Below are 24,118 nucleotides of genomic sequence, written 5' to 3'. Positions count from 1 at the left end.
CCATTCCCTTCCTAATAATTCCTAACATTGTTTGTTTGCTTCTTTTTTTTTTTATTATCTGTTTGTTAGATTTTTTTCAATGATACATTTGAATATAATTGAAAGGAAAAACAATGTAGTGATAATACAGGGCTAACGAGATGTATTGATAGTATTTAAGTTTGTTTGCTTTTTTGACTGCCGCTGCACACTGAGCCAACAATTTCAATGTTTTATCCACTATGACGCCTAGATTGCATTCCGCTATGTCACGTTCTCTCACAGTTAAACATCTCTTTCAGACTGTGTGCTGATGACTTGCAATTTTTTTCTTATCAAGTCCACTATATCTGTAGCATTTGACAGACTGGAGTACTGTTTTTCAAAAATCAATGAATGGCTGTGTTGCAACAGCCTTGTGCTGAATTAAAAAAAAAAACAGATTGTTTCTCTTCTGCTGTGAAACTGTGTGCCTTCTAGTAGGTCCTTTTAATGATGTTAATATTGTAATTAAATATGAAACGCGGGACTTAGGAATTCAGCTAGACTCAACCCTCTCCTTATGCCCACAAACCCAGCTATTGCTGCGCGATTGTTTGTTTTTTAAAACTTCACATGCTATGTGCTATCAAGACTATACTAACTTCAACTGATTTGTCCTTACACAGGCACTAATTCATATTTCATTAGACTACTGTAACTCTCTCTATTTAACTGAAATCATGTGGTTAAGGAGAGATATCACGATAATCAAACCTCTAACCCTAGACCCTAGGAGTCATTAAAATTACGCCTTCAGATCAAGTACGGGACCTAGGAATACAGATCGAGAACTTCACAATGAAAAAGCACATAAGCAAATTAATCAAAACAGGATACTCCAAGCTGAGAATATTACATAGGCTGAAACCTCTACTAACAATACAGAACTTCCACACTGTCTTACAAACTTATTTCCTAACCTAGACTACCGCAACTCCCTATTACTAGGCTTAACCTCTGAACTACTAAAACCACTACAATTACTTCAAGATGCCTCTGCTAGACTTTAACTAGGAAGAAGGAAATTTGACCACATCACCCCCTCTCTGATAGCACCACACTAACTTCCTATACAACCCAGAATTCGTTACAGAGTATTAGCTCTAATTTTCAATATCATCAACAATAATAACCCATGCTTATTAGGAGTGTCACTTCAACATGACACACTGCAGAGAACCTTTAAGATCACAAAACAAAGGACTTCTAACGGTGCCTTTTATTTATTTATTTATTTATTTATTTATTGTTTTTGTTATACCGAGTTTCATGATAGGCATCACATCAACCCGGTTTACAAATAACAAGGAGTGTAAAGCTTAACGTAACGTAAAAAACAATATTTTCAATAAGAACCTTGAACTTTAAATACAGTGAATCAGAAAAAGGGAGAGGGAAAGTTACAAAAAACAAGGAAAATAAACTTGGGATGGAAGGGGAGAAATTGAACAGCACAATATTTACATTTCAGCCTATTGATACATTAGAATAGCAAGTGAAAAAATAAGACTATGAAACGGTACATAGGTAATCAAATGAATAAATATGACAGTTGTGAATGGTAATAGTATGATAAATATTCAGCAGGAATTAGTGAGAGAGGGTTTGAGGTTGGTTGATTCGTGTTTACATTCCATTATTGCATACGAGTTAGTGCTAGTGAGAGGAGGTTTTATTCAAGGCTTGGAAATGCTTTTTTGAAGAGCCAAGTTTTTAGTCTTTTCCTAAATGTTAAAGAGCATGGCTCTTGTCTCAAATCAGGTGGGATCGAGTTCCAGAGAGCTGGACCTGCTGATGAGAAGGCTCTGAGACTCAAGGATTTATGTTGGTAGGTTTTGGCCTTTGGAATTTGGAGTGACTCTTGTAGTGTTCCCTGATAGGCCTGGCGGAGGTGAATTTTTTAAGTGGTATTTGTAGGTCAAGTTGCGTGTGTTGGTTGATAGTTTTGTATATGATGTTAATGGTTTTGTACATGATTCTATAGTGGATCGGAAGCCAATGGAGGTTTTTGAGAATAGGTGAAATGTGGTCAATTTTCCTGGAATTTGTAAGGACTCTGGCTGCAGAGTTCTGAACCATTTGTAAAGGTTTGGTGTAAGAAGCTGGGAGGCCTAATAGTAATGAGTTGCAATAATCTAGTTTGGAAAAGATTATTGCTTGCAAGATTGTTCTGAAGTCCTGAGTGTGAAACAGCGGTTTTATTCTTTTCAGGATATGTAATTTGTAGAAGCAATCTTTGGTGGTTTGGTTAATGAATGTTTTGAGGTTGAGACGATTGTCTAGGATGGCTCCTAAGTCTCTTACGTGGGTTGTTTGAAGGAGTGTGGGTGGTTTAGGAAGTGTGTTATTGTTTTCCGGTGATATGAGCAGGAATTCTGTTTTCGAAGCATTGAGTACAAGGTTTAGACTGTTGAGGAGAAGTTTAATTTCTAATAGGCAACTGTCCCAGTATTCCATTGTTTTTGAGATTGATTCTTTTATAGGGATTACGATCTGTACGTCGTCTGCAAAAAGGAAATGTTTCAGGCTTAATTTTGTTAGTAGTTGGCAGAGTGGTAGCAGGTAGACATTGAAAAGGGTGGGTGAAAGTGATGATCCTTGCGGCACTCCTCTATTAGAAGGGTGGTATTGGGATTCTTTATTATGAATTTTGACTCTGTATCCTCTGTTTTCTAGAAATGTTTTGAACCAGTTTAGTGTGGCACCTGTTAAACCAATGTTTGCCAGCTGTTTTAGAAGAAGGGCGTGGTTGACGGTGTCAAAGGCCGCCGAGAAGTCAAGGAGGATTAGAAAATATGCTTGGCCTTTATCAATACCAGAGAGTAGGTAGTCCATGAGTGAAATTAGTAGCGTTTCGGTGCTTGCGGCTTTGCGAAAACCATATTGGTTTGGGGACAGAATACTGTGGTCCTCTAGGTAGTTGGATAGTTGGGTGTTTACCAGTTTTTCCATGATTTTAGCTATAAATGGTAGGTTGGAAATAGGGCGGAGGTTGTTGGGATCACATGCATTTAGATTTGGTTTTTTTAGCAGTGGCTTGATTGAGGCAGTTTTTAGGTCATCTGGGTAGATGCCATGTGATAAGGAGCAGTTTATAATATCTGCTAGGGTTTTTGCTATTGTGTCCGGGATAAGAAGAAGCATTTTGGTAGGGATTTGATCAAATGGGTGTGATGACGGTTTCATTCTTTTTAATACATTTTGTATCTCTGTGATTGTGATGGGTTCAAAGGCATTAAGCTGGATGTCTTTATTTTGGGGAAGATATGTGTTATCTGGAGACGTAGTGTTTGGAATCAGCTGATTAAGGAGATCCGATATTTTTTTGTTAAAATGAAGAGCCAATTCATCTGCTTTAGTCTGGGCTTGTTCGGGTGGTATATCTGGAGTGATAGGTTTAGTGAGGCTGGAAACGAAGGCGAATAGAGCTTTTGAGTCAAAGCTGAGATGATGAACCTTTCGGGCATAGTAGTCTCTTTTGATTTTCAACGTGGTACTTTTGTAAAGATGGAGTGAACGTTTGTAATCAGAGAGTGAGGCTGGTGAAGGGGCTTTGCGCCATTTTCTTTCTTTTTGCCGAAGTAATTGTTTGAGTTTTCGTAGTTCATCATTATACCAGGGTTGACGTTTGGATGTATTAGCAGACCTTGTTTTGGTTGTCAGTGGGCAGAGAGTGTTTGCTATAGATTTTGTTATTTTGGACCAGGATTGGAGGGCAGCGTTAGGGGTAGATACTTCAATGAGTGGTAGATCCGAGGTTAGAGCTTTACTTAGATGTTCCGAGTTGCAAGGTTTTCTGTATAGGAAAGAGGGTCTTGAGTTGAGTTTGGAGTCTGATCGAGGTAAGGAAAAACTGGTGGAGATTAGAGAATGATCTGACCATGGGACTTTTTTGCAATTTGGTTGTTTTGTAAGAGAAATACCAGTGTTTGTAAAGAGTAGATCGAGCGTGTGGCCTGCTTTGTGGGTGGGTTTATTGATTTGTTGTCTGAATCCCATCGCTGACAGTGCGGTGAGGAGGGCTTCACAGTTTGTAGAGAGGGGAACTTTGTCAACATGTAAATTGAAGTCACCCAGGATTATAGCAGGGGAGTCAAGATTGAGATGCAGAGTTATGGTTTCGATGATAGGAGAGGAGTCTGACTCTAGTAAGCCTGGCGGGGCGTAGACTAGCAGGATTTGGAGTTGTTCTGATTTGAACTTCTACTCGGAACACACACCTAACGCAAATAAGAGAACGAGTGTTCTCGATAGCGGGCCCCAAGTTATGGAACTGTCTTCCAGAGTCATTTTGTCAAATAACAGAAATAGAGTTTTAAGCGTGAGCTAAAAACATGACTCTTTAGAAATGCATATGATTTAACGTAAAATCCCAAAATGCTGATAACTGCAATGTCAGTACCAGAGACCAAGTTTGCGGAGCCAGCAATAAGGACCAAACAATGTAAAATGTATAGTTACTAGAATCGGAATCTGTAGTTGCTGTTGTGTCAATCTAGAAAATGTCTGAATTTGTACTAGATTATATATTGCTAATGTGTTAACTTAGAAAATGTATGGACATGAACAAGAATATGATTTTGCTGTTGAGTTGACCTAGAGTATGAAAGCCGACAACGATGTGAATGCTGAATAAGAATTCTAAAACTGACTTTGTAAACCATTGTGATCTTCTTTTTGGAACGATGGTATATAAAACACCTAAATAAATAAATATTTAGGTCTCCCTCAGTCTACTCTGACAGCTCTACAAGCCATTCAAAATTCAGCAGCTCATTTGGTCTGAGGAATGCCTCTTCATTCTCACATATCTCCGTCCCATCTACACTGGCTCCCTATATCGTGGTGTATATGACTTAAAGTTCTCACACTAGTTTTCAAAGCAATTAACAATCTTATTCCCATAGTCTACTGAAGCCTGTCAGCTATTTTCCTTTGTGTTCTGAATCAAAGGGTTTACTTGTCATCCCCACTGTCAAAATGATATGCCTGGCCCAATCCTGTGAGCGAATGTTCACGTACTTTCAGTTGTGGAATGAGCTCCATTCCTTTCTCAAGGCAGAGAAGACCTACTACACTTTAGGAAACTTCTAAAAAAAACCCACCTGTTCTAATCTGCATTTCCACCCTAGTCTCTGCGATATGTGGGGATGTGATATTTCAGGTTAAACAAAAGGCTTTCATGTATTTTCATTATGTTTTGTGTGTGTTCTGTTTGGTTTTAATTGAAATCTTTATTTTACATATCCATCATGTATGTTTACTGTAACCTGCTGTGCTCTGTGGATCAGCAGGCTATAAATCTTATAAACTGGGAAGATAAGAGATAGAAAAAGGGGCAAAGGGGGGAATTTTGGTTTGGGAGGAAAAATAAGAAGCTCTGTCAACCAGCAAGACTACTCCTCCCTCAGGAAACAGCAAGGGAAACCCAAGCTCTTGAGACAGGAATGTGTGATATGAATGCTTGCATCCCATCACACCACCTAGCTGCTCAGTCGTCAGGGAATCTTTGGGACAATCAATTTACTAACTAGGAGGTGACAAAGGGTTCACTCAAGAGGAGAGTGGCATTACTAGTGGTGTGCTACAGGGATCAGTCCTTTTTCATAAGCAATATTGTAGAAGGACTGCTGAGAAAGGTGGTCCTTTTGCAGATGATACCAAAATCTGCAACAGGGTAAACACTAGGAAAGTGTGGAAAACCTAAGGAGGGATCTAGAAGAGCTTGAGAAATGGTCTAGAGTCTGACAGCTAAGATTTAATGCTAAAAATGCGGAGTCATGCATTTGGACTGCAAATAAACCAAGAAAGCAGTACAGTATAGGGGTGAAATCCTTCTATTCCTAAAATAAAAGCAGGATCTGGTAGTGGCCAAAGAGGTGGATGAGGTGACAGCAAATGCTAGACAGATGCTTGGGCACATAGGGAGAGGAATGGTCAGCAGGAAAAGGGAGGTGATATTGCCCCTGTATAGGTCCCTGGTGAGACCTCACGTGTAAAATACTGTGTACAGTTCTGGAGAGCGCACCTTTGAAAAGGATATAAACAGGATGGAGTCGGACCACAGGGTGGCTACTAAAATGGGCAGGGCTGTTTGTTCTAAAGCATATGGGGAGACGGACATAAAGATCGAAAGGCACATTCTAGAGGAATAACGGAATAGGGGGGGGGGGGGGGAGTAGCCTATTGATTAGAGCCACAGGCTGGAAAACCAGGGGAGCCAGCGTTCAAATCCTACTGCCTTCCTCCTAGTGATCATGGGCAAGTCATTTCATCCTCCATTGCCTCAGATACAAACTCAGGGCCTCGTTACCAAGGCTTTTCTCCCATTCTATGTCTGTGGGAATAATGCCTGGTAAATGAGGCCTTTAAGATTATAAAAACTGGGGGCAGGGAAATAGCTTAACCTACCAACAAAAGGGCATGAGCTAAATCTAAATAAATAAATACAAATAATCGAGTCATTTAGGGATGAGGGTGAAAGGGGTAGACTAAGGAGTAATCTAAGGGTGGTGGGTGACCTATGGCTTTAGAACATGGCTAGACTTGTAAGATTTATCCAAGACTGGATGGTGGTTGAGTATAAATATGATGCTGAGGGACTGCTTGAAAGTTGGGTATTTCCCTATAAACCTCTTAACCTTCTCTACAGCCCACGATCTGAAGGGTCTTTGATGATCCGTCCCTGGTTTTGGTTGGGTCTCCGATGCACTACTTCCATTTCCCCCTTTATTACCTTGGTGGGCAATGTGGATTTTCCAGCAGGCCTGGGAAATACTATTTTTTCAAGGTGGGCTTCTTTGGGACAATTAGTGGATCCAGATAATTTGTGTTTATTTTATTTTCAGGAACTTAGGGGTGATTGGGAGTTATCTCCTCAGTTTTTATGCATATTTACGAGTACGCCATTGTTTGTCATTACACACTTCCAACCCTGCCTTTTTAACATTTACAGATACGGAGGACACTGTGTGATACTATTCCCATATATAACAGACGTGCTATTTGGATTACTTCAGTTCATAATAATTTAAGTACACCACTTCTTGACAAAATTGGCTATTGGTTGGCATGCCGATCTAGGTGAGCTTTTACATCCTTCACACATCATCAAAGTATTTAAAGCAGTTTATCGCACTCTTTTTCATCAGAGACTATGAGCGAAATGCAGTTCCAATTCATTCACCATGTGAATATCACCAGAGAGAAAGGGGGTTAACATGGAGTTATGGGAGTCCAATTTGTGTCTTAAATGTAATACATTGGTGGGAAACCTTGTTCATACGTTTGTTGCAGGCCACAAATTGGGATCTTACTGGTGACAAATCTTTGCTTTGCTGGAAGAGATTTTGCAATGTGCTGTAGAGTGGTCTTATGTTTGGGTGGTTTTTGCATCTCTTTCCACCTTCTTACATTCTTCCTTCTGCGGGTCAGAAATTTCTTTGTATGTCTTGATTACTTGCTAAGAAGATGGTTCTTCTAAATTGTAAGGGGGACAAGCTGCCCACTTTTCGACCATGGAAGATGGAACTATATAACTCAGCTACAATGGAGTTAATGAGAAAGAGAGACTCTTAATTATCATTATTTTTGCTTATGGGAGGAGACTCAGAAAGTCCTTGTATGATTTTTATCTGATGAAACCTGTTGACTGCATTTTATTTTTCCTTCACGTATAATGTTCACAGAGTGTGGGAACCTTATTGGTTTGAATGTGATGTGTATGGGCGGGGGAGGGGTTATACTCTTGTGAAACCAGTCGGGCACAGTATATTGGTTGTATGTACAATAATAGATCTGTCATATTTTTAAGGTTCAGCTCTGTTCATATAAATTGTTCATTGTGTTGCTGACTTGACAGATAAACGTTAAAAAAAAAAAAAAAAAGGGAGTGGTGGTAGTGGTGAGTGCATGGAACAGCTTCCAAGTGGAGATGGTGAAGACATGGCAGTATCTGAATTCAAGAAAGCATGAGACAAGTACCGGGATCTCCGAGGAGGTGCTAGAGATGAACAGTTTTATGGATGGGCAGATTAGATAAGTCTTAGTCTTTTTCTGCTGTCGTGTTCCTGTGTGACCTTTTGGGTATTCTGCTTGCCAGAGAGATGCTTCCAGTTTCATCTATAAGAAGATACATAGAAGATGTCAGCAGATAAGAACCATTTGGCCCACTCAGTCTAAGCATCAGTATCTTCCAACCATCTCATCACGGGACTTGTCCCTCTGCCACTAAGATCCCTTTCTGTCTGCCCCATGAATGCTCGAATTCTGCCTCTGATTTGGCTCCTCTCAGCTCAGTTGGAAGACTATTCCAGGTGCCCATAGCTGCCTCACGGAAAGGATTTTCTCACATTCCTTTTGAGCTTTCCCGCCATTCAGCTTCAGATGATAAACTTCCTGTTCTTGAGCTTCTCATTCTGTGGCAAATGCTTCCTTCTGGAACTTTACGGAAGCCTGCTAGATGTTTGAACTGTTGTGTTCTATGTCCCTTTCCCCTTCCTTCTTTCCTCTTGAGAGTACATCCTTTGCCCCCCCCAGTCTCTTCGGGCAATCCATGCAGCATTTTGGTGGCCCTCCTTTTGAATTGTGTCTGCCTTGTCAATGTCCTTGCCTTGTCAATAGGTGGCCTTCAGAATGGATTACAGTTCCCCAAAGCGGGATCTCGCTAGAGACATGTAGAAAATTAATATTACTTCCCTCCTGTGACTCGCTATATGCACAAATATAGAATTAAACTAATGAGGGAAAAAGAGAGACAAGCATGTTCTCTCTTTCCCCTGATCACCCCTTCCCTGACCCCTGGGAAGGCTCCTTACCAGCAGGAAAAGGAACGCACAAGCACAGAACGCTGGTTTACCCACATGAAATGCACAGAAAATTGCCATCTTTGTGTCCCAGGAGAAAATCCATTTTTCATTTGCTAAGCCCTCGATCATTCTTCCAAATGTTTGGGTTTGTTTTTTTTTTAATTACCCTTCGTTTTCTGTATCCTCATCTGCTATGTCCACTCTGTGTAGTAGATTTTCATATCGTCTGCAGGTACGTCTTCCCTAGTGTCACTTAGGAAGACATTGAAGTGGACTGGGCCCTTTCACTGATCCGTGTGACAACCCCGCTGGTTCAGCTTTCCCTTCAGCAGAGTGAGTCCTGTTGCTCAAACAGCTTTTCACCCAGTTTTGAATTTTTCTTCCAGCTCCCAGACTGGTTAGCGTACTCTCCAGTCTCCAGTGTGAAACAGTGGTCAAAGGCTTTAATTTGAAAAGGCAGACAGGCCACGTCTACTGCCGCTTCACTGGTCACTGAAAACAAATCGATCAAGTTTGTTTGGCAAGATCTTCTTGTGTAACTGACCGTGCTGCTGCCTGTGATCACGAAAGCCACTGGCTCCAGGGTGTTGCACTATTCTGTCCTTCTGTGCTATTTTGCCATTACGTGGCCCCCACTGCTTGTATCAGGCTAACAGGTCTGCAGTGTTTTTGTTTTTTTTTTGTTTTGGTTTGTTTTTTCCCCTCGCTGTAGTTGTGTCCAAAAATGCAGTCTTGGAAAGGAGAACCACGCACTCCCCTACTGCTGCTGTTTCCAGCACACCCGCCTGGGGAGAACAGGCATTTGAAGGATAATTGGGGTGGGGGAGATAAGAGGAACCTTGGCTAATGGAAAGGTAATAGGAGAGGAATGGTGGAGGAAGAGGAAGGCGGCTACTGACCAGCCCTAACCCACTTTCATAGGCTTTTCCCACAGTAATACGGTCTGAGGTTTTACACAGTGGGGGGAGACATAATAAGCCAGCACTGAGGCCTAGGAGTCCTGTGCTGCTGTGTACAAATATAAATCCCAGTCATGTGTCACCCTGGATCTGCCTGCTTAATGCCTTCATTCCCCTGGCTATAACAGGAGTCCCCTCCCAGGAGGCTGAGCCCTAAATGGGAGGATATGTGCAAGCAGTCAAGGACAGCTATCGGTGACTTCTTGGGTGGAGCTGCCTGCAGGATCTGTCGCCCTCTGATTAATCCCCTGGGCCTGATGGTGCCGCATGCACAGCCAGTCTGGGGCCTCCAGGGAGCAGAGCTCAGGGAGGATGTGTGTGTGCTTAGAGCAGTGATCTTGCGGTCTGGGTTGCTCCTCCCTGGGTTTTCTGAGTTCTAATCCCTGGCTTTATCACTGACTCTGTGTGTGTGTGTGTGTGTCATCTCCCTTTGCTGTTACTCTCTTTTGTGTATGGCCGGGTGGGTGGGATTCACTTGTACAAACACCACAGGAATTTTTTACCTACAGAGGTTTACACCTGCATAGGTTTGCTTTGATTATTGTCATTTGGGGGGCGGGGTAAACCAGAGATTTGCACCTGCTTTTCTCTGTTTACTCCGGGCAAAGTAATACGCAGAGCTTTGAAAATCCGCACCCTCCCCAGGAACGTCTCCCCAGTAGGCAGGTAGAAGCGCCCGCCTCGTGGACCGTGTTAGAAACATTGAAATGATGGCAGAAGAAGACCAAATGGCCCATCCAGTCTGCCCAGCAAGCTATGCACATTTTTTTCTCATACTTATCTGTTACTCTTGGCTCTTAGTAACCTTTTGGTTCTATTTCCCTTCCACCCCCACCATTAATGCAGAGAGCAGTGTTGGAACTGCATCTATGTGAAATATTTAGCTTAATTAGTTAGGGGTAGTAACCGCCGCAAAAAGCAAGCTACACCCATGCTTATTTGTTTTCCCAGACTATGTAATTCAGTCCTTCTTGGTTGTTGTCTGTATATAGATCCTCTTTTCTTCATTCCCCCTGCCGTTGAAGCAGAGAGTTATGCTGGACATGCATTGAAAGTGAAGCATCAGACTTTCTCCCCTGCCGTTGAAGCAGAGAGCCATGCTGGATATGTGTGAAGCATCAGTCTTTCTCCCCTGCTGTTTAAGCAGAGAGCTATGCTGGATATGCGTAAAGTATCAGTCTTTCTCCCCTGCCGTTGAAGCAGAGAGCTATGCTGGATGTGTGTGAAGCATCAGTCTTTCTCCCCTGCCATTAAAGCAGAGAGCTATGCTGGATGTGTGTGAAGTATCAGTCTTTCTCCCTAGCATTCATCCGGGCACAGAGCGGTTTCCAAAAAGCCCATACCTACAGGCGAAATTCAGTCTTTCCCCACAGAATTGGCTTTGCATCTTTCCCTTTGTATTTCCCTGTGCATGTTTACTGTACTTATAATTAAACGACATTAATAATCACTTGTATTTCAAAAGTGTGAATAATCATTCCCCCCGCCCCCAACACACACACCAGAGGTGGCTGCGAGCATGTGTCACAGGTATTCAACTCGTAAATGCGCTGGGATTAGCAGTGGTGTCTGTGCATCCATACTATCATCATTGTAATAAATAAAATGTCTTGGCCTCTCTGGCCCCTACAGCCCTCTTCTCGCCATCCCTCGTTTCTCAATTCCTGTTCCTGGCTTATGTTAAATATTAACCCCTTTTTCCTGAAACCCAGCGCAACTCAGTCTCTGTCCAAAAGCTCAGTAACCTCTTCCACGCCGGTCTCCACCTTCCCTTCATGCAGGCGCACCACTGATAGCGGTTGGTCTTCCTGAAAACGCACCCTAAGAACGGTGAAATTTTCCAAGTGGGGTCCGTAGGTGGTGGTGGTGATGGGCAGAGTCCCAAGCTCCTCTTTCAGTAAAAATGATGCATTCTAATGACAATCAGCCCAGCAGCACCCTCCTCGTTTACACAGTTCATGTCAACAGGAGCAGCTTAAGTTTGTGAGGGGATGGGGATTAGTTTCCAACCACTTTAGTAAAGGCTAAAATATGTCTTTGGGAAATGAATTATTAATCTGAGCAAAAGAGGTACCAGCACTGTGGAAATAAATAGTGGAAATAGGTGGGGGGATCTTAAGGATTTATTACCCCCTCCCCCCTCACTAGCAACAGCATTCACATAGAGCTCATAATTGCTTTGGAGAGTGTCCACGAATCCCAAGTGGCTTTTTTTTACACAAGGAGTAACACGAGGGGAAAGTCTCCCCTGGTTGAAAAGGGGCACGAAATTGACGCTTGCCCTGTACATTGTTGTCGCCACGTCTCCCCACCACCAGCTCCCATCCCACCTCTGCCGTGGGAAAACCTTCAAGCTCCCGGCATCAGAGAAACACGATGACAATTAGAAAAGACAAAAAAAAAGGAATGAAGACTGTCACCAGTTTCAACTTTGACTTTGGTTGCCTTTTCTCTTCCTCTTCCTCTCTCTTATTTTTTTCCCCTCTGGATCTCTTTTTGTCTCTCCTCTTTTCCTGTGCCTTCTCTTCCCCCTCAGTCTCCACCTCTCTCTCTCTCTCCTTGGCTAGCCCGTGATTCCTTGTCACAGAGTTGGTTCCGATCTCTCTAAACTGCTTCATCCCACTTCCAGAGACTCTCCCTGTGCCGTCTTCTAATCTACACCCACCTCCTACTCTCACCTCCCCCTGGAGCTAGGGCATCCCACCTTGCCCCGCAGGTCAACCAAAGAGGCTGATGCGGTCATGGTTTTGGCCCCACTGCATGTGGTTCATGATTTTCTTTGTGAACTCAATGGTGGGGAATCAGAATTACAAATTCATGCCTGCAAAATCCAGGGCTTGGTCAACCTGTTTGGTTGATTTGGGATGAGCTGGCGACTTTACGTGGTGGGTGGAGCTGCCTTTTATTGCCGGTGGCTGTGGCTGCATGACCAGAATCTGACCCTGAGGGGTCCGGGGCATACTGTGTTGGTGCTGCCACACCCTCCCTCCTTTCCCCATGACGATATGATAGAAACACTACAGCATTTAGCATGCTTCAAGCAAAATGGAAAAAAGAGGTATCTTCCACGGAAAAAAAAGGAATTCCAGGGCAGGGTTCACAGGAAATGTGAGAAAGCAGCTCTGCCTGTCCTAAGAAGGCAGTGGATGCCTCAGATCACCACCAGCAGTGGAGGTGGAAACCGGACCGACCGGTGGTGGAAAATGCTTTTTGGCCCAGCAGTGTCCTCCTGCTCCTTTGGACTCCCGATTCAGTCGGAACCAGCCTCTTTCAGGTTGTGATGCCATGAGCCTTCATTCACCACTAGCTCAGGGGGTTTTTTTCCTGCTCACTTAGCTCGATCATTCTCGGCGACAATTCTAGACCGGGATGAGGCCAGGCACCAGGGTTCCAGAAGGAACCCTGTTAATAATGGGCCCTCAATCCAACCACTAGGTGTCGACATTGTACAGCGACTGGGGTTCTTTGCCCTCATGGGAGATGTAGGCTCTGCCCTGACTGGCCCGGAGATGGGAGTCCTGGCCTGGGAATCTGAACCTATGTCCTCTGCAGGGCAGTGCGTGGCACAGCCACTGAGCTGGCCCCAGTGATAGAAATTAAAAATAGAAACATGATGGCAGAAAAAGACTTTATGGCCCATCTAGTGTACCCATTAGGCACAGTTGTGACAGCTATAGAGGGCTGAGATAAAGACAGGTGTGGGGGAGAGGAAAGTGAAAGAAATAGAAGGCTTGAATGTTGCTCATCTACCCAGAATGGTAGAGGACTACAAAGGGGGAGTAAGTAATATGGCTGCATTAAGCTCTTGGATGACTGTATCAACTAGTACGCAGCAGTGATTATAAGCAGGGGTTTGGTGCACTCGGAAGCATAACTAAAAGGAGGTAGTTCGGGAGGTAGGCTGACGTGACCACAATTCCCAGATAAGCTTTAAAAAAAGGAGAGAGAGAGTGATATCCTCCATGTGGTCAGGCTTGTATGACTGCCATAAGGGAGATGTCCCTTCCCTACACTACTCTAGCTAAGGCTAACTGGGCAGAGTGAGTGGGACAAATGGTCCTCATAAGTCGAAATCTACTATCTCACCATCTTCATCAGAGCCCTAAGCAGTCATCACACTGATATACATAAAGCATGAATAACAGTACTGACAGCTGAAGAGTAGACTCTGGGGGGGGAGGGGGTTGAAAAATAAACAGGGGATGTGACAGTGAATAAATGGTGCCTAACTTTTATTTCCATAAAAGAAAGCAGAAATCTAAATAAAAGCAAGGGTTAAAAAGTGAGGGAACTTGGAATAAGGCCAAGAGAGGGCGGCAGCAAAGCCTGGGCGAGTGCTTATTTTGAGGGCACTTTTCTAGTACAATCCTTCAAACAGATCGCTGACGTGGGTGGGGGGAAGGCGGCGTAAGCTGCAGTGGGCAACGCTGAAATGGACACGCGGGTCTGGAAAAATGCAGAACTGACCTTTCTAACTCTGCTGTCGGAGGCTGAGACCAGTGCCTCCAGTGAATCGGGGCAGGCACGGAAGCTCCTTGGGTTAGGGGATTGCCTCTCCAGTGCTCGTGTTATTCCCGTTTTGGTTCCCTCCTCTGTGTGTCTGCCAGTGTCTGTAACCGGTAAACAGAGGTTTTGCAAGAATTTATAGGAAGGGAGGAGGGAGGGGGGGGGGGGAATTTGCCAGAGCGGCCCTGCTGGTGCCAATGCCCCAGGAGGCATTTCCCATCCCTGGGAGCCAGGCAGTTCGTTTGGAGTCTGAAAACAAAACAAAAAAAAAAAAAGAAGAAGGGGGAGAAGGTGGGACAGGGCCTGTGGCGGGAAACGGGGAAATGTCGCCTCTTTGGCTGGTGGAGCAGGGAGGGAGGAGAGGGCAGGGGAGAATTCGGAGAATGTCTGATGGCTATAGCAAAGGTAGTGCTAGCTCCCTTCTTTTTATTGATAATTGCAGTCATTTCTATAGTGCATACCAGACGTACGCAGCGCTGTACAGAGACCCAAAGAGACAGTTCCTACCCCTTTGAAATTAGGAAAGCCAAAGGTATGACTGAGAAGATTTAAAGTAGATGGTTATATGGAGCATCAACAACCATGATGGTGAGACTGTAAATATTTAAAGGAGAACTTAGGTTTCGTGTGTGTTATTTCTTCTTAATTAGTGTAAATAGGCATATGTTATCTACCCCCTCCCCCCCCCCCCCCCCCCCCCCCCCCCCAATTAATGTCTGAATAGGTGGAGAAATACATTCCCCAGACCACAGCCCAAGTTGACAACAATTTTTGCATAAGTCAGAATTGTCGCAAAGAAGCATTCTTACATCCCTGAGTCCTCGGGTATCCTCAAGCTCAGGCGTACACCCTTTGCCTTCTCCCTAGGATAGCCAGCTAAGAGGGTTCCTGCCGTCATTGGCATTTGCACATACCTTCCAATCCACCTTGCAGTCGTTCTGCTCTTTCCCATCCCAACACCAGTGCACCTGCGGGGCAGGCCTTCTCACCCTCCAGGACACTCAGTCTTTAACGTCTCTGTATTAGTATTTCAAGGCAGCCTTAAAAAAAAAACAAAACACGTAGGAAAGACAGACCCGGGACCTGAAATACAATCACCTGTTAGACTCAAAAGCTATTGGAGTGAAACGCGGCGTAGGGCAGAAGCTTGGAATACCTGCTGCTCAGTTCTGACAAGGTGTGACCTTACTCTGCTTCCTCACAAGTGAATATGATCCATCCATGTACTACTGTGGGTTTGTGGCCTTTGAGGTGTTTGCAGGTTTCATAAGAATATAAGACTTGCCATACTGGATCAGAGCAAAGTTTCATCAAGCCCAGTATCCTGTTTCCAATAGTGGCCAATCCAGGTCGTAAGTATCTGGTAGGATCCCAAGGGGTAGACAGATTACAAGCTGCTTATCCCAGGAATGAGTAGTGGATTTCTGCAACTCTACCTTAATAATGGTTTTTAGACTTATCTTCCAGGAACTTGTCCAATCCTTTTTTAAATGCAGCTACACTAATAGCTTTCGCCACTTCCTCTGGCAGTGAATTCCAGAGCTTAATTATGCATTGAGTAAAAAAATATTTTTTCTTGGTTTTAAATGTATCACCTAGTAACTTCATTGTGTGTCTTGTTTACTCTTTCAAAGACAAAAACTAATTGATTAACATTTACTCGTTCCAGTCCACTTATTTTATAGACCTCTATCATGTCTGCCCTCGGCCATCTATTCTCCAAGCCTCCAAGCTGATGAGTCCTAACCTCTTTAAGAATTTCCTCATAGGGGAATTGTTCCATCCCCTTTATCATCTTGCTTGCCCTTCTCTGTACCTTATCTAATTCTGCTATATCTTTGAGATGTGGTGACCAGAACTGCACACAGTACTCAAGATGAGGTCACATCATGGAGCGATACAAAGGCATTATGATGATCTATTTTTTTTCTCCATTCCTTTCCTATTAGTTTCTGCCATTCTTTCCTTTTTTTTCTTTTTTTTTATAATTAACTGTTTTATTGATCGAAGAAGTAAGTCAAATAGCATGAACTGGAATTGACATAGACAGAAATTGTCATGGCCGTCCAGATTGACTAATCTATCAATCCATTTCCCTAAGAGAAGGAACATACATTTGTCACCCAACAATCCCGAACAAACTGGAAATGAGGTTTCCTATACATTACAGGTGCCATTAATTTAAGGATGCATATTAGCATATGTGTATTTGACATACAAATTAAAGCCTTATAACCTTTCTGCCCCCCCCCCCCCGCTTCCTCTCCCCTCCCCCACCTCCCTCTTCAATTGTCTGTGGGGCCCTCTTACTTCTAGTCATATCCTTGCAACACCTAGTTGCCTTTGCCTATTTATTCATTATTAGGCCTTTAGTCTTGTTCACCAGGGACTTCGCCTGTAACCATTGCTCATAAGGCTGCCACGTCTTCTCAAAATTCTGCAGCTTCTCTGGTTTAATTGCTGCGAGTTTGCTCATATAGTGCACCTTCGCTAACCGCAAGCAAACTTTGCCCCTCCATGGGTGTGGTGGTTTTTCCTCCAGTTACATGGCAGTTCACATCTAGCTGCAGTCATAACAATGAAGTTAGGTGGGAATCAAGGCTTGAGGAGGGAATGTTCAGCAATAAGAACGTTGGAACTCTTAGTACTCTAAACATGTTACTCTAAACATAAGTTGCAATGCCCCTATCCCGGTACAAGATCACCTCAGGGCATTCCCACCATATGCGAAAGAAGGATCCCTTCTGTCCAAACTGCTTCCAACACCCCTTTTCCATCAAAAGACAGAACATATGGAGGCGCTGTGCTGTAAGATATCATCTGTATACATTTTATAACTATTCTCAACTATATTAGCGAAGATTGAACTCTTCTCCGTAAAGAGATAAGAGGTCCCTCTTCTTGTGATTGGCCCAAATCCATTTCCCATTCTATCGGATGAGTAGGCTTAGCTTATAGTTCAGCATTTAGAATAGCATGTATATTTTAGAAATTACTCGTGTCAGCTGGTTGGCACCTTCACAATAATCTCCAAACAATGATTTATCTCTTAACAAATCACCAAAAATGTATTTTTATTTTCCAAAAGTGCATAAGATGAGGATAGTAGTGGTAATCCCCTTCTGGAAATAAGTAGGTTCATTGCAAAGTGGAAAAGGATTTCACCCCCTTACCATCCCAAACCTGCCCTATTCTAGAGCAATCCTACTCCTTGCAATATGCAAGAATCCTTGTATTGTAATGAAAGGAAGATCAAAAAACAGTCCCTCCTTTCGCCACTTGTCCCAAACCTCAAAGGGCAGGGAGTGAATTGGCGGTGGCACCTCCAGCATATGTCTGGCCCTCCTTGTTAGCCAGGGTAACACTTCCAAGGGTGTTCCTCGCATCAAAGCATTTTCAAGTTGGATCCACCTTTTAGCCTCCTTTCTTTTGTGCTAATTAATTATTGCTCGAGATTGTGCTGCTACCTAGTACCACTGCAGATTTGGAACCCCCAATCCCTCCTCACCCTTCACCTGATACAGCACTTTTCCCGCCACTCTGGGGCCATCTCCTTTTCCATATAAAGCTGAAGATTTTCCTATGCCAAAGTCGAAGGGGTGACTCTGGAATAGACTGGCAACGACTGAAAAGAAGCAGCAGGATCTCAGCAATATAATCATCTTTATGACCACGATTTGTCCCAGCCATGTGAGGTCTCCCCTGTCCCATCCTGGATTTCACCGAAGAAAGGGATGACAGGAACATGGATGGCAGAAAAAGACCATTGTGGCCTATGTAGTCTGCCCACCCGCACACCAACCATTCAGCTTTATAATCCCTACTACTCCCTCAGAGACCCCGCGTGTTTATTCAAGATACTGTCCTTTTCTCCAACACCTCCTCTGAGAGACCGTTCCATACATCCACCACCCTCTCTGTAAAGAAATATTTCCTTGGATTACTCCTGAGTCTTATCCCCTTTCATCCTCATCTGATAGCCCATTGTTAGGATAAGAGGTGGCTTTCCCCAGCTGTACCCGTGTAATAATCGTTTATGGACATTTCCTCCAGGAGCTTGTCCGAGCCCCTTTGTAAACTCGGCTATGCTGGATGCCTTGACCACATCCTCTGGCAACAAATTCCAGAGCTTAATTGTGTGCTGAGTGAAAAATACTTTTTTTTTGTCAATTTGTTTGAAATCTGCTACCTGTTAGCTTCCTGGAATGCCCCCATTCCTTCTACTATAGCTGGAAGAGTAACTAATTGTTCCCTAGTCATTTGTCTAACCCACTTGTGATTTTATAAACATCAGCTGCCTTTTCTCTAAACTGAAGAGTCCTATTTTTTATTGCCCCTCTCTGCACCTTTTCTAGTTTTGCTATAACTTTATTGAGATGGGGGCAACCAGAACTGAACACGGTTGCACCATGGATCAATACAGAGACATTATGATATTCTGTTTGTCCTCCATTCCTTTCTGAATAATTCCTAACATTCTATATCTTTTTTTTTTTTTTTTTTTTTTACCACCGCAGCCCATTGAGCTTAAGTTTTCAATGTACTGTCCATAATGACACCAAGATCCTTTTCCTGGATGGTTAAATAACACCAGATCCATGAGGCGCTCCATTATTTACCTTTTTTTCGTTGGAAAAACTGTCCATTCAGTTCTACTGTTCGTTTTTATTTTTTGACCAGTATGACGTCTTTTTCTATCCTATGACTTTTTAGTTTCCTGAGGAGTCTTTCACGACGGTCTCGAGCAGATGTCTTCTGAAAATCCAAACCCAGTATGTCAACTGGCCCAGCTTTGTCCACATGCTTGTCCACACCTTAAAAGAATTGTAATAAATTGATAAAGCGTGACCTGCCTTTGCTAAATCCATGCTGGCTCTTCCCTAGTAAGCCATGTTTATCCATGTTTACTTGGCACCAATGTCAGGATCACTGGCTGGTAATTACATAGGTCACCCCCTGGAGCCTTTTTTTTTTTTTTTATTGGCATTACATTGGCCACCTCCATTCCCTACAAGAACAATGACTGGAGCCCAGTTTAGTACAGGAGGAAATGCATTTTTGTTTCTAGTGCTCTGATTTTTCATTGTGTGCAGAGTCTTGCTTCTGGGGCTGCCAATTCGATGTTTGCTGGTATATCTCTGTTTCTAATTTGTGATCAGGCATTTTGTATTTGGTGAGGGTCTTTATGCCTGTGTGACTGGGGTGTGAGGTATTCTGCTGGTATACATCTTCTGTGTAGGGACCTGCAGCAGTCCAGCTTGTTCTGTTTTCCAGTCCGCACCTGTCAATAGGAAGTGTTTTGGTGTTCCTGACAGAGTTGCATTGTTTGCAGAGCTGTTCCACGTGACAGATCTCACTGAAATCTGGTGCCAGAGTGTCTTGCTGAGTTGTTAGTAATGAGGTCAGATTTCCAGTAGAAGGGTCCCCCGAGTGGTGTTAGGTAGAGTGAGTTGTACAGGGAAATGCTCTGCACTCATTGTTTTGGGGGTGGGGTCTGTGGATACAAAGGACATTTTTTTTTACAGGGTTTATATTGTGTGCCTTACGCATACCATGACAAGAACAAATCTCTCCCGGAAACCCAAGGGTATGTCATGTGTGTGATCTTACTCTCTCAGATTTACTTACGTTGTACCAAGCTTGTATGCAGTAATGTATGCAGGCAGCATATATCGCGGTGAGCTTGAAAGTTCTTGCTAAACATGTGTACTATAGAAGAAAGGTTACAGAGTACCGGCAGCAGGTCTGCCATTGGTATTTGAATTCCTTTAGAACCTTGGGATGAATATCATCAGGTCCTGGTGGATTTTTTTTTTTCTTAGCTTTATTAATTTGTTCTAACACCTCTTCAGGATTCACATTGATTTGTTTCATTTCCTCCAAATCATCACCTACAAAGAATGGTTCGAGCGTGGGTTATGTCCCCAGCATCTTGTAATGTAGTTTTCTTGCTGTGGCCTTACCCTCCCTTATCTAATGGGCCAACTGATTCCCTTGCAGGTTTCCTGTTTTTAATGGATATCAAAAGGTTTTATTAATGTTTGCCCCCATGGCAAATCTCTTCTTTAAATTCTTTCTTGCCTGTTTTATTAGTATTTTATATCTGATTTGTCAGTGCTAATGTGCCTTTCTGTTTTCCTTGTTAAAGTCCTCTTTTCCATGTTTAGATGATACCATTTTGACTTTAATAGCCTCTTTCATAGATGTGTTTAGCTATTGTGGGATACCCTTGTTCTTTCAAAATTTTTCAAATTTTCTCCACTCCATATGAGCAACTGGTTCCAGGTTACCTGGGACAGACTCAGCCAGCCTTAGATTTACCCCCATTGTCTTCTGTAACTTCTACTTCCAACTGCATTAAGTAAAGCCGAAATTACAAGTCCAATGCGGGTGAAATCAGAAATGGCTCAGCCTGTCCCTAATGACCCAGAGACCACTGGGCTGTTTCCTCAGCTCATCCCATCTAGGGCATGAATTGTCAGGAGTGATGCCCATTCCCTTATCCTTGCAGTCAGATTTCAAAGAATACAACCCGAGGACTTTCCCAATTGTAAGCGCCTATGAGACAGAAGCCCCCTTGGGTTTAAAAAAAAAAAAAAAGCAGCATGGAGGCTTCCTGTTTAAAATGACTCTGTGCAGGGTCAATAATAATTTATTAGACACACAATAATATTAAACAGCAGCAATAATACAGAAGATTCCTGTCGTCCGATCAGCACTTTATTTTTATTTAGTTTGTTTTTACTGGCTGCATCGTCCTGGTGTTGGCCATCGTGGCAGGCAGAAGGGCACTTGGGAGGAGAGCGAATTGGCTGGTGGTGACGGAATCTGTATTCACCTCCTCCAGCGCTCGCTCACCCTGGCAGGATGGTGTGGGACAGATGGTAAGAAGCCGGTCAGGCACGGGGGGGTCCAGAGAAGAGGGAGGTGTTCAGAATCTGGTTACCTCTATTTCCCCCGGACCTTGCTGTCCTGCAGAGTCTGAAAGGAAAGTGAGAGAGAGAGAGGTTAACAAGAGAACGGGGGGGGGGGGGGGGGGGGGGGTGACGACCCGATGGCTCCAGGTCATTAGGAACAGGCTGAGCAGGTCCTAATTTTAGCCCCGATACATCTCTGGGTGTGTAAAGTAGAACCATAGAATACAATGGCAGATAAGGACCATTCGGCTCACCTAAGTCTGCACAGTTTCATTTCCTGGTGCAAGCCATAGACTCCAATTCATCTCTGGCATTTTTTTTCCCCACTGCTTCACAATTAGAGGTCCTCTATCCTTATCCAGGTAAGTGGACAGAAGGACTTGCAGCCCATGTACATATGCCCTATGTGAAGCCAATCTTGGGCCAAAAGGCAAGTCGTGGTACTGAAACGGAGTTCCTGACTACCTCAAATCAGAGAGGTTTCCTGTGATATGTATTATAAGTCCCATGGATGTCACCTCAGGGGATGGGGGAAGAGGGGAGATTAAAGCCGAGACTGGATCAGCCTGTCCCTGATGACCTGAATCCAGGGCCTGAGTTATCTTTTATTTATTTACAACATAGCTTTTCATTGGTAGCTCAAGGAGTTGCAGTCAGGTACTGTAGATATTTCTCTGTCCCCAGAGGGCTTACAATCTAACAGGCCGATACAGTACAGTGCGCTCCGGTGGAGCGAACTGTTAACCCGCAATTGGACGTGCGTTTTCGACGCGCTAGCTTTACCCCTTATTCAGTAGGGGGTAATAGCGTGTCGAAAATGCGCGTCCAACCCCTCCCCCCCGAACCTAATAGCGCCCGCAACATGCAAATGCATGTTGATGGCCCTAGTAGGTATTCCCGCGCGATACAGAAAGTAAAATGTGCAGCCAAGCCGCATATTTTACTTTAAGAAATTAGCGCCTACCCAAAGGTAGGCGTTAATTTCTGCCGGCTCTGGGGAAGTAAAAACTGCTTTTCTGTGCACCCTCCGACTTAATATCAAGGCGATATTAAGTCGGAGGTCCCAAAAGTTAAAAAAAAAAAAAAAAAAAAATTAAAATGGGCTCGCGGATTGAAAACTGGATGCTCAATTTTGCCGGCGTCCGGTTTCTGAACCCATAGCTGTCAGTGGGTTTGAGAACCGACGCCGGCAAAATTGAGCGTCGGCTGTCAAACTCGCTGACAGCCGCCGCTCCTGTCAAAAAAGAGGCGCTAGGGACGAGCTAGTGTCCCTAGCGCCTCTTTTTGCTGCGGACCCTAATTTAAATAAATTAATTCACTGTATCGGCCCGTAAGTTTGTATCTGAGGCAATAGAGGGTGAAGTATCTTGCCCAAGATCACAATGAATGTTAATGGGATTTGAATCCTGGCTTCCCAGGTTCACAACCTGCTGCTCTAAACTCTAGGCTGCTCCTTTCTGGGAGGGAGAAAGAGGTCTTCCTTGGAAGTTCTGGCATCAGGGAGGCTGAGGGCCCATTTGAAGATTGACATAATCAAGGGGCAGCTCCTCTGCTAGGCAAGCCTTTCTCCCCTCTGGACCCCTCCCCATTAATGGCACATGGTGCCCTCCAGATAGAAGGTGCCCCTGGGCAGGTGCCTAATCTGTTTGGTGGGAAATCCGACACTGCCTGCAGTTGGTGGGTAATCCTAGGCAGAGAGCCTCCTCCACTTATGCTGGAAGGCAACCCAAAAGTCAGGTGCATTGGGCCACTTACCATCCCCCGTGGCCTTCTGGGGAGCTCTTCCTTTTAATCGCAACATTTTCTTTCTGAAAAGGAAAATAAAGAAATATCCAAACAGATAACAGAGTCTGTTAAGAAAGATGCAAAGGATGTAAGTGCCATGCAGTGAGAGACATAATAACACAGCAAGTGCCACCTAGTGATGGAAATACTATGCTAAGTACCAAGCAGTGGCAGGTAATTTGCCACGGGATGTGCCATGCAGACAGGAGAGTTTACCATGGGAATTACTAAGGGGCGATGGGAATTGCCATGGAGGCTGATTAAATCCAAGTGAAAACTGCCCTCCCAGGTGCAAGCCCTGTGGACGCTTACAAAAGGATGATAGGACATGGGTTTCGTTAGATCCAATCACCCTGGATCCCTGGACAGCCCATCCCTACCTGGCGTGGCGCCGGTACAGACAGACAGCAATCACGGCAAGGATGATGATCCCGACAGGCACCAGGACCCCAGCAAGGATGGCAGCGAGATTCACTGCAAAGACACAAATAGAGGTCATGGCTGGGAAGTGACAGGGAGAGGTTGCACCAAAGGAGAGGGCTCCTTAACCTGGCGATGGAGGAGCAGCAGTGGCCGCGAAGCCACAATTTGCCAGGTAAGTGCCGGGATTTCCACCACGGCAGCTTCCTCACCTGGAGGAGGAGCAGCGGCAGATCCCGTTGTGGTGAGAATAGTAGAAGAAGGAGAGGCTGGCGAGGATGGCTGGACCACATCTGTCTCGCAGTTCCGTCCCGTGAAGTCTGGCGGGCACTGGCACGCATAACCATCATTTGAGTCTGCGCATGTTCCGCCATTCAGACACGGCTCGCTCAGGCATGGGGTGTCTACAAGGAAGAGGAGATGACAAGCTAACATCATTGCTACAGCATACACAAGGCCTTGGGACGTTCATCACGGAGGGAAGCATCACTTAAAAACACCAGAGATTTCTAGACTGCCCTTGACATACGGCAACTCTTCACCTGTCTTTATACTCTAGTTACTCTGCAAACATCTGAGGCGGGCAAGTCGAATAATTTGGGAGGTGAGTTGAGGATTGCTTGGCTCTAAGAGCCGAAATAAGCAGAGGAGAAAGTAATGAGCAAGGCCCGGTTCCCTGGCTTGACTGCAGCGCTATGATGCA

At 44.2% G+C, this 24,118-nt stretch overlaps 1 protein-coding gene and 1 pseudogene across 1 annotated transcript in view; both read right to left on the bottom strand.

Moving 5' to 3' along the window:
- Positions 1 to 14,374, bottom strand: part of TFR2 (transferrin receptor 2) — a 69,366-nt gene extending 54,992 nt beyond the window's left edge. The window contains exon 1 of the mRNA XM_029580236.1: positions 14,255 to 14,374. The gene's annotated coding sequence lies outside the window, so the exon portion shown is untranslated. The remainder of the gene's footprint in view (positions 1 to 14,254) is intronic.
- Positions 14,375 to 20,951: 6,577 nt separating this feature from the next.
- The window catches only part of LOC115077468, a 107,573-nt pseudogene continuing 104,406 nt past the window's right edge, over positions 20,952 to 24,118 (bottom strand).

The sequence above is a fragment of the Rhinatrema bivittatum genome, chromosome 16 (assembly GCF_901001135.1).
Source record: "Rhinatrema bivittatum chromosome 16, aRhiBiv1.1, whole genome shotgun sequence".
Lineage (NCBI taxonomy): Eukaryota > Metazoa > Chordata > Amphibia > Gymnophiona > Rhinatrematidae > Rhinatrema > Rhinatrema bivittatum.
Note: the sequence above shows the minus strand (reverse complement) of the source record. Positions and strands in the feature narration are given on the sequence as shown.